This window comes from Notamacropus eugenii, chromosome 5 (assembly GCF_028372415.1).
Source record: "Notamacropus eugenii isolate mMacEug1 chromosome 5, mMacEug1.pri_v2, whole genome shotgun sequence".
NCBI classification, from domain to species: domain Eukaryota; kingdom Metazoa; phylum Chordata; class Mammalia; order Diprotodontia; family Macropodidae; genus Notamacropus; species Notamacropus eugenii.
Genome location: NC_092876.1, coordinates 414,916,808 through 414,929,485, shown reverse-complemented (window position 1 = coordinate 414,929,485; position 12,678 = coordinate 414,916,808). Strand labels below are relative to the sequence as shown.

Below are 12,678 nucleotides of genomic sequence, written 5' to 3'. Positions count from 1 at the left end.
ACAAGCCTCCCCATCTGTCTGAGTTTGATCTAGAATGGAAAAATGAGCTACTATATTTCCTGATGAGGACTTAGTTCTTAGTTCTGGTGGATTTTCTAGATTGGTGTGGAGAAGTTGTTAAGTAGAACTCAGTTTTATTTCCTGCTACTCCACAGTCCTGGTTCTGCCTCTTAGGATATTCTTTTCTATTCCTATTCAAGAATTATGATATCTATAATATGAATCATGTAGCATATCTGAATCTTGTGAAATTCTCTTCAGACCTTAACTTGTTTCTTCTTATTTTTGGTTAGATTCATCTAGGTCTGAAAATGGTACAAGGGGGTCCTTATTACGGTTTTACTGTCTGTATTTCCCTGTTGCTCATTTAACTTTTCCTTTAAGTGTTTAGATACTTTGTCATTTGTGCATACATATTTAGCATCGATATTCATTCATTTTCTCTTGTGTCTTTCAACAAAATGTAGTTTCCTTGTTCATGTCCTTTAGTATGTTTTTGTTATTGCCTTTTTTGAGATCCTGGTTGCTATCTCTCTCTATTTTACTTCAGCTGAATCAAACTAGCTTTTACTCTGGCTCCTTATCTTTACTTTGTAGATCTCCTTCTGTTTCACATGTATTTCTTGTAAACAGTATAATGTTGGATTCTACTTCATAATTGATTTTGATATCCTTTTCCATTTTCTGAGTTCATCTCCATCACAGTTATGATCATTAACTGCGTATTTCCCTTAATTTTATTCTCTTACACATTTCTTTGTTTATTGACCTATCTTTATAAAGAAGAAAAAAGTTAGGAGAAATAAGATGTGTGCTCAGCATCCATGCTCTATTTGACTCAGTCTGATTCTGTTTCCTGTCTCTTTTGTCTTTCCCTAACCTGGAGTCCCATAATAGGTTCTCATCTACTATTTCTTATTAAACTCATCTTTGTGATCTATTCTCTGTGGTTAGAGTTTGTTTTGCTTAATCGCTCCCTCTTCTTGTCCCTTTCCTCTTTCCCCTCCTATTTCAGTTTTGAGTGAAATCTATTTTTATAATGTATGTGTATTCTTTTTTCCTTTGATTGGTTCAGTTGAGGGTCAAGCGTGGCTGTTCCCATTCACCTGTTCCTGCTTTTTTGTATAAACTTCTACTTGTGCACCTTGATGTTATGGTATAGTTTCCTCTCCCTTCCCTTGTACTTCTCCCCTCCCCAGATAGTCCTTTTCCCATCCCTTTGCATTTTTCTTTTAAGATCATCAGATCATTAAAACTCCTCCCTGGCCCTCTGCCTCTGTAACTCCTTTTGATGGTGGAATTCTTCAGAGACAAATATATCATTTCATATTAGAATGTGAACAGTTTATGCTTGTTTATTCCTTTATGGTTGCTCACTGATATTTACCTGTTTATGTGTTAATCGATGCCTGTTTATGTTTCTGACTTTCTCCTCAGCTCTCCTCTTTTCATTAGATTCATTAGGAATCCTTCCCCTTGCCTCCACCCCTGTTCCCGTCCCTATTCCCATCCCATCCCCCACAGGATTATACTGAATTCACCTGGATAAATTATTCTTGATTGTGAGCTGATATATTTTGCTTCTTGAATACTTTATTCCAAGATCTTTGCTCCCTTAGAGTGATGCCTGCTAACTCTTGTGTGATCTTGATTATAGCTTCTTAACACTAGAATTCTTTCTTTTTGGCTGTTTGCAGTTTTTTTTGTTTTACCTGGAACCTCTAGATTTTGGTTGTAATGTTCTTGGTCTTCTTCTTTTGGAGTTTTTTTTTCAGAAGATAACTATGTGGATCCCCTTCTCCCCCCATTTTCACTTTGGTCTTTAATTCTAAGAGACCTGGGCAGTTTTATTTTTTATCAATATAAGGTCTAGGTCTCTTTTTTTGGTCATAGCTTTCTGGTAGTTTGATGATTCTTAGGTTATCTTTTCTTGATATCTTTTCTAGGTGAGTTGTTTTTGTTTTGTGATAGCTTACATTGCCTTCATTTTGTTTTCCCTCTTTTGACTTTGTTTTTAATATTTCTAGGTTTTCCTTGGAGTCATTTGGTTCTATTTGGTCCCCTCTAATTTTTAAAGTTTCTTTCTTGAGTATAGTTTTGTACTTCTTTTGCCAAGCTGTTAATTTTCTTTTTTTTAATAGTTTTATTTTGTTATTTTTAGATTTTGACATTCATTTCTACAAAATTTTGAGTTCCAATTTTTCTTCCCATCTCTCCCCTCCCCCCACCCCATAATACCGTGCATTCTGATTACCCCTTCCCTCAATGCGCCCTCCCTTCCATCACACCCCACCATTCTCTTATCTCCATCTTCTCTCTTTTCTTGTAGGGCAAGATAGATTTCTATACCCCATTACCTGTATTTCTTATTTCCCAGTTACATGCAATTACAATTCTCAACATTCATTTCTAATACTCTGAATTCCAACTTCTCTCTCTTCCTCCCTCCCCACCCATCCCCACTGAGAAGACAAACAATACAATACAGGTTACATATGTGTTGTTTTGCACAAGACTTCCATAATAGACATGTTGTGTGACTAACTATATTTCCCTCCATTGTACCCTGTCCCTCCTTTATTCTGTTGTCTTATTTGACCTTGTCCTTTCCCCATAGTGTTTACTTCTAGTTACTCCCTTCTTCCATTTGCTCTCCCTTCTATCATCCCCCTCACTCCACTTGTCCCCTTCTCCGCTACTTTCCTGTAGTGTAAGTTAGATTTTCATACCAAATTGAGTGAGCATGTTATTCCCTCCTTAAGCCATATGTGATGAGAGTAAGCTTCACTTTTTCCCTCTCACCTCCTCCTTTTTTACCTCCATTGAAAAAGATTTTTCTTATCTCTTTTATGAGCAAGCTGTTAATTTTCGTTCCACTTCTTTTTTTTTTATAACTCATTTCCTTTGTATTTTCCTCTAATATTTTCATTTCTTTTCCATTTTTTCCCTTTAGTGTTTTCATTTCCTTTGGAAATTTTCAAAATTCTGTCTTCCAACATTCTCATTTAACTTATAAAACGTTTTTTAAACTCTCTAAATTTTTTTGCTTTTTTTCTTTCAAGAATTCTTGTTGACTTGGTGCCCAAGCAATGGTTGTTTTTTTTTTGAAGCTTTTCTTATAGCTGTTTGGGAGTTGCTCTCTTTTTTTGGGTTTGTGTGTTGTGTTTCTGAAAATATAACTCTTTATGGTGGAATTTTTTTTTGTTTGCCCTTTCTAGCTTACTTCCTTGTTTTGGAATTTGGATTAGACCTAGGCTATGCGCATTTCTGAACGGTATTCCTTGTTCTTGTGTCTTTTTGGCTCTTCCTGCTCCTTTCTCATGATATTGAGTGTTACCTTATTGAAGGCTCTTTAGGACACGTATTATGTTTAACTGTAAACTTTTAGTGAGCCCAGGCCATTTGATTCAAGGTGAAGTCTAAGTGCTCATCTCCTGGTCTGAGCACAGTAATTTCCTATTTTGGGTTTTGATCTGAGTACACAGTTGTGGGGTTTTTATTGATGGGAACTTCACTGTGCTGCTGTTGGACTCAGGCACTGTCAGCCAGTTGGAAAGCTCTGCAGGTTCAGATTAACTGAAGTACAGGCTCCCCTTTGTTCTGGGCTCCCTGCCTTGGTTTTTCTGCTGCATGCTTGGCCTGTGCTGGGGATTGGATCTGACCCCTGCCCTTCTCCTAGGGTTTGAGTATTATAGCTGCTGCTTACTTCTGTACTTTCTTCTTGCTCAGTATACAGTCTTAGACTCATGAACACTCCCTGCTTTGCACTGCCACCCATGGGCTCAGGTGCCAGGCCTAGAGGCCTGTGGGCTACCCAAGTCTTCCCTTACCTCTGTCGGAGGTCTTCGGTTGGCCAAACCGGATGCTCGTATGAGAGAAAGGATGTTCCAGAGTCGAACAAGGGTTGAGCTTTATTTCAGGGTCTAGTTACAAGTGGAGGGGAATTCTTCCTTAGGAGGGAGAGAGAAAGATCTCCCAAGGAGGCAAAGATCTTACAATAAGAGATTGGAAGTAGAAGTATAAGTGGGGAAAGAGGGGGAGGGGAGAGAGGAGAGAGGAAAAGCGGAGCCTTGTGTCCTGTCCGCTCCGCACCCCTCCGCCCAAGAGAGCTTTCAGGCTTTCCTGATCCTACTTAAGTTCTCCAGCCGCATAGTTTGCATCTGAATACCGTGCTGTTAGGTGTGCCCAGATCCGGGACAATCTCGAGGGCGGGGAGAGCTCTCTCCCATCACGTTTCTCACGGGAAGAGGCGGAAATACACGAGATAGCTCGGTTCACCTCGATTCCCAGTCGTTTCCTGGGGGGTCTCATGAGAACTCTAAGATTTAGAAGTTCCCACCTTTACCCGCCTGAGACTGTCCACATGGAATTGAGCTTCCATCCCCAGCACTCAGGTCTTCTTTTAAGGCTGCACTGGAGCTGTAACCTAGAGTTTGAGCAACAGACCTGCTGGCACCAGTTTTTGCTTTTTGAACCATAGTTGCTGATCCTCATCCACTATCTGCATTGGAATGCCTCAAACCCATGGTGTGCTCTTGACTAGAACCCACTCCCAGAAGTCTTCTTTATTTCCCTATGATGACTTGAGCTAGAAAAATAACTGATATTTTTTTCATGAATTTTCCTATCAGGACTTGGATTTATCTTCTAATTCTTTGTGCTGTAGTTGTGGGGAGAACTGAGTTATATCACTTCCTCCTACTCTGCAATCTTGGTTCCATCTTATAATGTTGACTTTGTAAGGGGATATTAATATGGCTCTCAAATTATATAGATGTCATTTGCTGAAGATGTAGTTAAAATTACTTATTAGGAATGTAGAGAATTTTTAAGATTATTAAAAGAGAATGATGATCTTGTTAATTTTCTAAATTCTTGATGACAAAATTTTTAGTTCACAAGTTGAGATTGGCTTTAAAGCAAGAAACTGCTGACTGAGTGGCCTACTCCTATGTGCAGCATTTTTGTTTTTATCTCTAGAGATTTTTCATATAAGGTTCAGGATCACCAGATACTAGAGGACATCTAATCTACATTTCTGCTAAGTTCATTTCTTTCTTTGACTGAAGCACTTACCTTTACCAAATAATTAGTGGTCATGACAAAAATGATAGAATAGCATCCTGTAGAGTTCCTGCCATGGAGGTTGGAGTAATTTTCCCCTAAAAGTCAGGGAAGATGATACTCAAACTCATTTGGTCCAAGAGATTATGGCTTCCTGATTACCTAGGACACAAAAGAATCATTCATGAGTCTTAGGTGCCTCTCACACTTGACAGATATCTCAGTGTCTTGGGAATCAATTTACCTTTGTGACCCAGTGCAGCCTCTGAGAAGACCTTTTTTCCATATTAAGACATGGGGGCTGCATCTGTCTGAACCAGGGTGTTGTCCTTGCTGAGTATCCTTTCTGTGACATTGTTTAATAAACTTCTTTCTTGTTAAGTGTTAGGCTCCTAGTGTCTCCCTTTGTTCTAATCCTGAACCTTGAATCACTGGACTGCCTTAAGTCAGAATTGACCCAGAACAAACAATATCCTAGAATTACAGGATTTTAGAGTTGGAAGAGTACATCTAGTTTAATCCATTCTGTCAGGCCAAAGAAAACTTTAAATCAGAGAGAAAATATTCACTTGGCAATTATTTGAGTAATACTCTATGCAAAACATTATTGTAATAACTGTGGGGGATAAAGTGAAGTATATCAGCCCTTGCCCATGAGAGATTATAATTTAGTTAAACAGAAAATATATACATAGAAAGCCAGACTCTAAATGAATTAAATAATAGTAGATGCCACAACACAGCATATGTCATAAGGCAGTATATGACTATATGCCAAATAAATGGAGACAATATGCTATGAATTTAGGGGAGGTAATCACTATGAGTGGAATTAGTCTGGGCATCATGATTCCATGAATTCAAGGTGGAATTCAAGCTCCTCTTGAAGGATGTTTAGGAGGTAGATAGTTAATGATAATGATTAGGGCAGGGATTAGGTGAGAAAAGCATTAGCAAAGACACAAAAGGCTGGAATGAATATAATACTATATTCTGTCCATCAAGAGTAGGGAAGTGTGTTGTCATCAGTCCTTCAGAGGCAAAGATTGATTTTTTCATTTAATTTGAATTCTGATGTGTTTTGGTGCTCTTTTCATTTATACTGCTGTGTTCATGGTGCATTGTTATATCGATTCTTTTTTCTTTGCTTTGTATGTCTATCCATATTCCTCTGAATTCTTCACACTCATCATTTCTTATGGTGCGATAATTCCATTACATTTGTATATATCAGTGTTTGTTTAATCTATATCTCAATGTATGGGTACCTACTGTTTGTGGTTTTTTGCTGCCACAAAAAGTGCTGCTTCATGTGTACACACACACACACACACACACACACACACACATGCACATATTCATACACACACCCCTATCTGTGTATATATAAAACCTTTCTGTCTTTGATTGGAGTATAAACTCAGTAGTGAGATTGCTAGATTGATAGTTTTAGTAACTTTTCTCAAATAGTACCATGTAAATGTTGGACTAGTTCTAGGCTTTGCCAACTGCATATTATTAATAATCTGTCTTTTACGACATTTTCCCAATTTATTGGTGTGAGGTGAGATGTCAGAGCTGTTTATATTTATCTTATTAGTAATTTGAAGTTTTTTCATGTTTGTTTCTATTTTTTCATTTGAAAAACTGGTCGTATCCTTTGCCCACTTGTCTATTGGGGAATGGCTATTAATTTTATATATCCATGCCAATTCCTTATGTATTTTAGATATCAAAGTTTTACCAGAGATATTTAACATGAAGACTTCTTTCCATTTAACATTTTTTCTTAGTTTGCATTGATTTTATGTACACAAAAACTTTTTGATTTTTCACAACCAAAATCTATCCTGTCTTTTATGATCTCCACTATTTCTTACTTGCTTCTCAATTTTCTGTTTACATAGATATCAGTCTCTGGCCTTGGGGGAAGAAGAGTCCAATTGTATGGTGAACCAATCAATAACAATCAGTTCACATTAGTATGTTTTCCTATGAGCCATTCGTACCAAACTTGACTAATTAACTAGCCCATAAAAAGGACCATGAAAGGAAAATACCAACATTTCAGAGATGCCAGTAGAGCTGTGATTGGTGTTTTAATAACACAGATATTAATGTTAGATATATTTTATTATTTTCCAAATAGAATATTTAAAAAAAAACACTAAAATGAGAGATTACATTGGGTTAGGAGGAAAAAAGTAATTGTGCTTCCATTTTTCAGGTCTATTTCCATGTAAAATTGAGAACTTACTTGAAGATATTTCCATATATTTTCTTCCTACTAATCTTACATGTTGATCAGTTACAAAAGAGTTATAAATATAATTCTGAGATTAGTTATTTGATGCTCTTTCACTGGAAAGTAGAATTTGAAAATGCAAAAATTAGAAAAGAATTTAAAAAAAGAATACAAAAAAAAAGTCTCCAGGCTTATTGGGTTACAAGGTAGGAAAAGAGGTTAAAAGTAGTCAGTGTACCAGGCAGCAAAATTTCCGTACATGCTGTCTGAATTGAATGCAGTATAGTTAATATTTAAAAGGTGCTGTTGTGATTTCATGGAAAATTGTAGTAATTTAAAAATTTATAGCCAATCTTGTCTGTAGTTTTCAGGTTTGTCACTTTCTGGAATGCTAATTTGCTTCTAAAATTGAATTTCATTCCCTGGAGCCTAAAATAGGCAAGAAAATACCTTTTTTTAAAAATCACATTTCTTTGTATGTTGGGGCAAAAAACTTTTTAAATGACCAGCTTAATGCATTAGACATTGTCACCACTTTTCAAAGGATGCTTCAGAGAGCACAGGAGGAATAATTAAGAATCCTGAACGTGGGACTTAATGTAATTTCTAAGCTGTCTCTCTAATAGGCATAAGGAACCAGAGGAACCCAGCTCTCAGATTTTACTTTCGTCACATAATTAATTTACATATAAATTCATTCATTTCATTTTGACATTTAGCAGGTTAGTCATTTATGGTTGCATATTTGCCTAGGTGGCACAGTAGATAGAGTTCTAGGCTTGGAATCAGGAAGACTTGAGTTCATACCTGGCCACAGAAACTTACTAGCTATGTGACCTTGGTCTAATTTCTTTTCTTTTCTTTTTTTTAAAATTTATTTATCTATTTAACTTTTCAACATTCATTTCCACAAAATTTTGGGTTCCAAATTTTCTCCCCATTTCTCCCCTCCCCCCACCCCAAAATGTCAAGCATTCTAGTTGTTCCTATCACCAATCTGCCCTCTCTTCTAACATCCCTCCCTTCCCTTATCCCCATCTTCTCTTTTGTCCTATAGGGCAAGATAACTTTCTATACCCCATTATCTGTATTTCTATTTCCTAGTTGCAAGAACAATACTCAACAGTTTTTCCTAAAACTTTGAGTTCCAACTTCTCCCCATCCCTCCCTCTCCACCCATTCCCTTTGGGAAGGCAAGCAATTCAATATAGGCCATATCTGTGTAGTTTTGCAAATGACTTCCATAATAGTCGTGTTGTGTATGACTAACTATATTTCCCTCCATCCTATCCTGCCCCCCATTGCTTCTATTCTCTCTTTTGATCCTGTCCCTCCCCAAGAGTGTTGACTTCAAATTGCTCCGTCCTCCCCATGCCCTCCCTTCTATCCTCTCCCCCCACCCTGCTTATCCCCTTCTTCCCCACTTTCCTGTACTGTAAGATAGGTTTTCATACCAAAATGAGTGTGCATTTTATTCCTTCCTTTAGTTGAATGTGTTGAGAGTAAGCTTCATGTTTTTTCTCTCACCTCCCCTCTTTTTCCCTCCACTGAAAAGTCTTTTATTTGCCTCTTTTATGAGAGATAACCTGCCCCATTCCATTTCTTCCTTTCTCCTCTTAATATATTTCTCTCTCACTGCTTAATTTCACTTTTTTAAAGATATGATCCCATCCTATTCAATTCACCCTGTGCCCTCTGTCTCTGTCTCTGTCTCTGTCCCTCTCTCTCTCTCTCTCTTTCTCTCTGTCTCTCTGTGTAATCCCACCAACTACCCAGATACTGAAAAAAGTTTCAAGAGTTACAAATATTGTCTTTCCCTATAGGAATGTAAACAGTTCAATTTTAGTAAGTCCCTTATGATTTCTCTTTTCTGTTTACCCTTTCATGCTTCTCTTGATTCTTGTGTTTGAAGGTCAAATTTTCTTTTCAGCTCTGGTCTTTTCATCAAGAATGCTTGAAAGTCCTCTATTTCATTGAAAGACCATTTTTTCCCCTGAAATATTATACTCAGTTTTGCTGGGCAGGTGATTCTTGGTTTTAGTCCTAGTTCCTTTGACTTCTGGAATATCCTATTCCACGCCCTTCGATCCCTTAATGTAGAAGCTGCTAGATCTTGTGTTATCCTGATTGTATTTCCACAATATTTGAATTGTTTCTTTCTAGCTGCTTGCAATATTTTCTCCTTGACCTGGGAACTCTGGAATTTGGCCACAATGTTCCTAGGAGTTTCTCTTTTTGGATCTCTTTCAGGCGATGATTGGTAGATTCCTTGAAATACTTATTTTGCCCTCTGGTTCTAGAATCTCAGGGCAGTTTTCCTTGATAATTTCATGAAAGATGATGTCTAGGCTCTATTTTTGATCATGGCTTTCAGTTAGTCTCATAATTTTTAAATTGTCTCTCCTGGATCTATTTTCCAGGTCACTTGTTTTTCCAGTGAGATATTTCACATTATCTTCCATTTTTTCATTCTTTTGGTTTTGTTTTGTGATTTCTTGGTTTCTCATAAAGTCATTATCCTCCATCTGTTCCATTCTAATTTTGAAAGAACTATTTTCTTCAGTGAGCTGTTGAATCTCCTTTTTTATTTGGCTAATTCTGCTTTTGAAAGCATTCTTCTCCTCATTGGCTTTTTGAACCTCTTTTGCCAATTGAGTTAGCCTATTTTTCAAGGTGTTATTTTCTTCAGCATTTTTTTGGGTCTCCTTTAGCAAGGTGTTGACCTGCTTTTCATGCTTTTCTTGCATCTCTCTCATTTCTCTTCCCACTTTTTCCTCCACCTCTCTTACTTCATTTTCAAAATCGTTTTTGAGCTCTTCCATGGCCTGAGCCCATTAAGTATTTATTTTGGATGTTTGGGATACAGAAACCTTGACTTTTATGTCTTTCCCTGATGGTAAGCATTGTTCTTCCTCATCTGAAAGGATGGGAGGAGATAGCTGTTCACCAAGAAAGTAACCTTCTATAGTCTTATTTTTTTTCCCCTTTTTTGGGCATTTTCCCAACCAGTTACTTGACTTTTGGGTCCTTTGTCAAGAGTAGGGTATACTCTGGAGACCTGTAAGGTATCAGTTTCTCCAAGGTGGCACAATCAAATGTGTGCTAGTCTGAGTGCAGGGAAGGATTTTTGTGCCCAGAATCTTAGCCACGTTTTCCTCTCCACAGGCACCTGACCTCCAGTTCTGCCAAGCTAGCACTGGGGGGGTGGGATTCAGTCAAGCTGCGGGGGCAGGGCCTCCATTCAGTTCGAGACAAAGACCAGCTGCCTCAGGGCGTCTACACAGGGCTGAGGTAAGACTCAGCTCTTCAGTGCCCTCAGGGGTTTTTACTATCCAGCTGTGGTCTCAGGCTGCTGTAGGGGCTGCCCTGAGAACTCCTGCTCCCTGCCTGATGTGAAGGCCCTTCTCCCTTCCTGGCCGGCTGAATAAACCCCGTCACTGACCTTTGGCGCCTGTGGGTTGAGGGATCTGCGGACCCTCTGCTGCTGGGTCTGGGGATTTGTCAACTGGAGATTCCACCCCGGAGGGCTGGTCACGAGCGGAGTGCTCTTGGCCAAGGCTGGGCTGGGCTGTGTGCTCTGAGCTCCGCTCTGCGTCCGGTGCAACTGATGTTTCCTGTGGGTCTTTCAGGTCACCCTGGGCTCGAAATCTCCTCCACTCTGTTGTTCTCCACTTCTGTTGCTCCAAAATTTGTTGAGAGTCCTCCTCTACAGGTGTTTTATGGGCTGTGTCGGGGCAGCCTCCATATGCATGTCTTTCTACTCCGCCATCTTGGCTCTGCCCCCCTCGGTCTAATTTCTTAACCTCTTTTTGCTTCAGTTTCTTCACCTGTAAAATGGGGATAGTAATTGCACCTATCTTCCAGCATTATTGTGGGGACCAAATGAGGTAATATTTGGGAAGTGCTTAGGAGAGTACTTGGCACATAGTGGGCACAATAGAATTGCTAGCTCTTATTATTTTTACTCCTTACTCATTTAGCATTACTAAGTTACCATTACTTACAAATCATTACTAGGTGTAGGATTGTTAAAAAGAAACAAAGAGAATGTGGGTCCTATCCTTGTTGGAGTTCACAATTTCAAACAGTTGGAAAAAAAATTCAAAGTGAGAATGTGTAATGCTCCCTATATCTTTTAGTGCTTCTATGTTCTTTTGCTTTTTTAAGTCTGAGTTCTGAGCTATTTCTGACTATCCCCTTTTGGGAATAAGGTAAAGGAAAAATAAACCAAGGGAGGTCAAGAGGGAAAATGTGCCTGCGCATGGATGTTTTTTCTGTGTAGTTGTCTTCTCTCCCAAATGACACTTTTTTTTCTTGTTTAGCATTTTTTCTCCAGTTACGTGTAAAAACAATGTTTAACATTTGTTTTTAAAACTTGGAGTTCCAAATTCTCTCCCTTCTTCCCTCCTTAACCGCCGTTACTGAGAAGGCAAGCAATTTGATATAGATTATATTTGTGTAGTCATGCAAAACTTATCCATAATAGTCATGCTGTAAAAGAAAACATAGGCAAAAAAAACCCTCAAGAAACATAAAGGAAAAAAGTATTCTTCAATCTGTATTCAGATACTATCAGTTCTTTCTCTGGGGACGGATAGCATTTGTCATCACAAATCCTTCAAAATTGTCTTGGATTGTTGTATCGCTGAGAATAGCTAAGTCATTGACAGCTGAGCATCCTACAGTATTGCTGTTTCTTTGTTCTCAGTACAGTTCCCTTTGCATCAGCTCATGTAAGTCTCCAGGTTATTTTGAGAGCTTCCTGATCATCACTTCTCATAGTATTCCATCATAATTACATACCACAATTTGTTCAGCCATTTCCCAATGGATGGTCATCCCCTCATCTTCAATTCTTTGCTCCCAGAAAAGAGTTCCTATAAATATTTTTGTGTGGATAGATCCTTTTCCTTTTTCTTTTTTATTTCTTTTGGGATACAGACCTAGTAGTGGTATTCCTAGGTTAAAGAGCATGCATGACTTTACAGCCCTTTGGCCATAGTTCCAGATTGCTCTACAGAATGGTTGAATCAGTTCACAACTCCAAAAATGGTGCATTAATGTCTCATTTTTCCCCACATCCTTTCTGACATTTGCCAAATGACACTTTAGTACTATGTCTCAAGAAAACAACATATTCTTATTTGGAGTCATTTTAGATTTCTTGTTCTAGGTCCTGATTTTTTTTTCTCAGTTGTTGAATCATCAAGTGGCTTAGCACAGTTGACAACATTTCTGTTTTTTAAAGTATCCAGTCTAAGAGTAGTAGAAATTGGCAGTTAGCTTTGAAGAGTCTGTGTAGGATTTTAAATTAACTGGTAGAGCAACCTGTATTACTTTCTATCTTATTCTCATGCCTTTATCTCATA

The 12,678-nt window shown here is 38.2% G+C and overlaps 1 protein-coding gene across 5 annotated transcripts in view; it reads left to right on the top strand.

Annotated features, from left to right (window-relative positions):
• AGPAT3 (1-acylglycerol-3-phosphate O-acyltransferase 3) overlaps nt 1-12,678 on the top strand; it is a 154,471-nt gene that overhangs the window by 25,120 nt on the left and 116,673 nt on the right. The window lies entirely within an intron of this gene.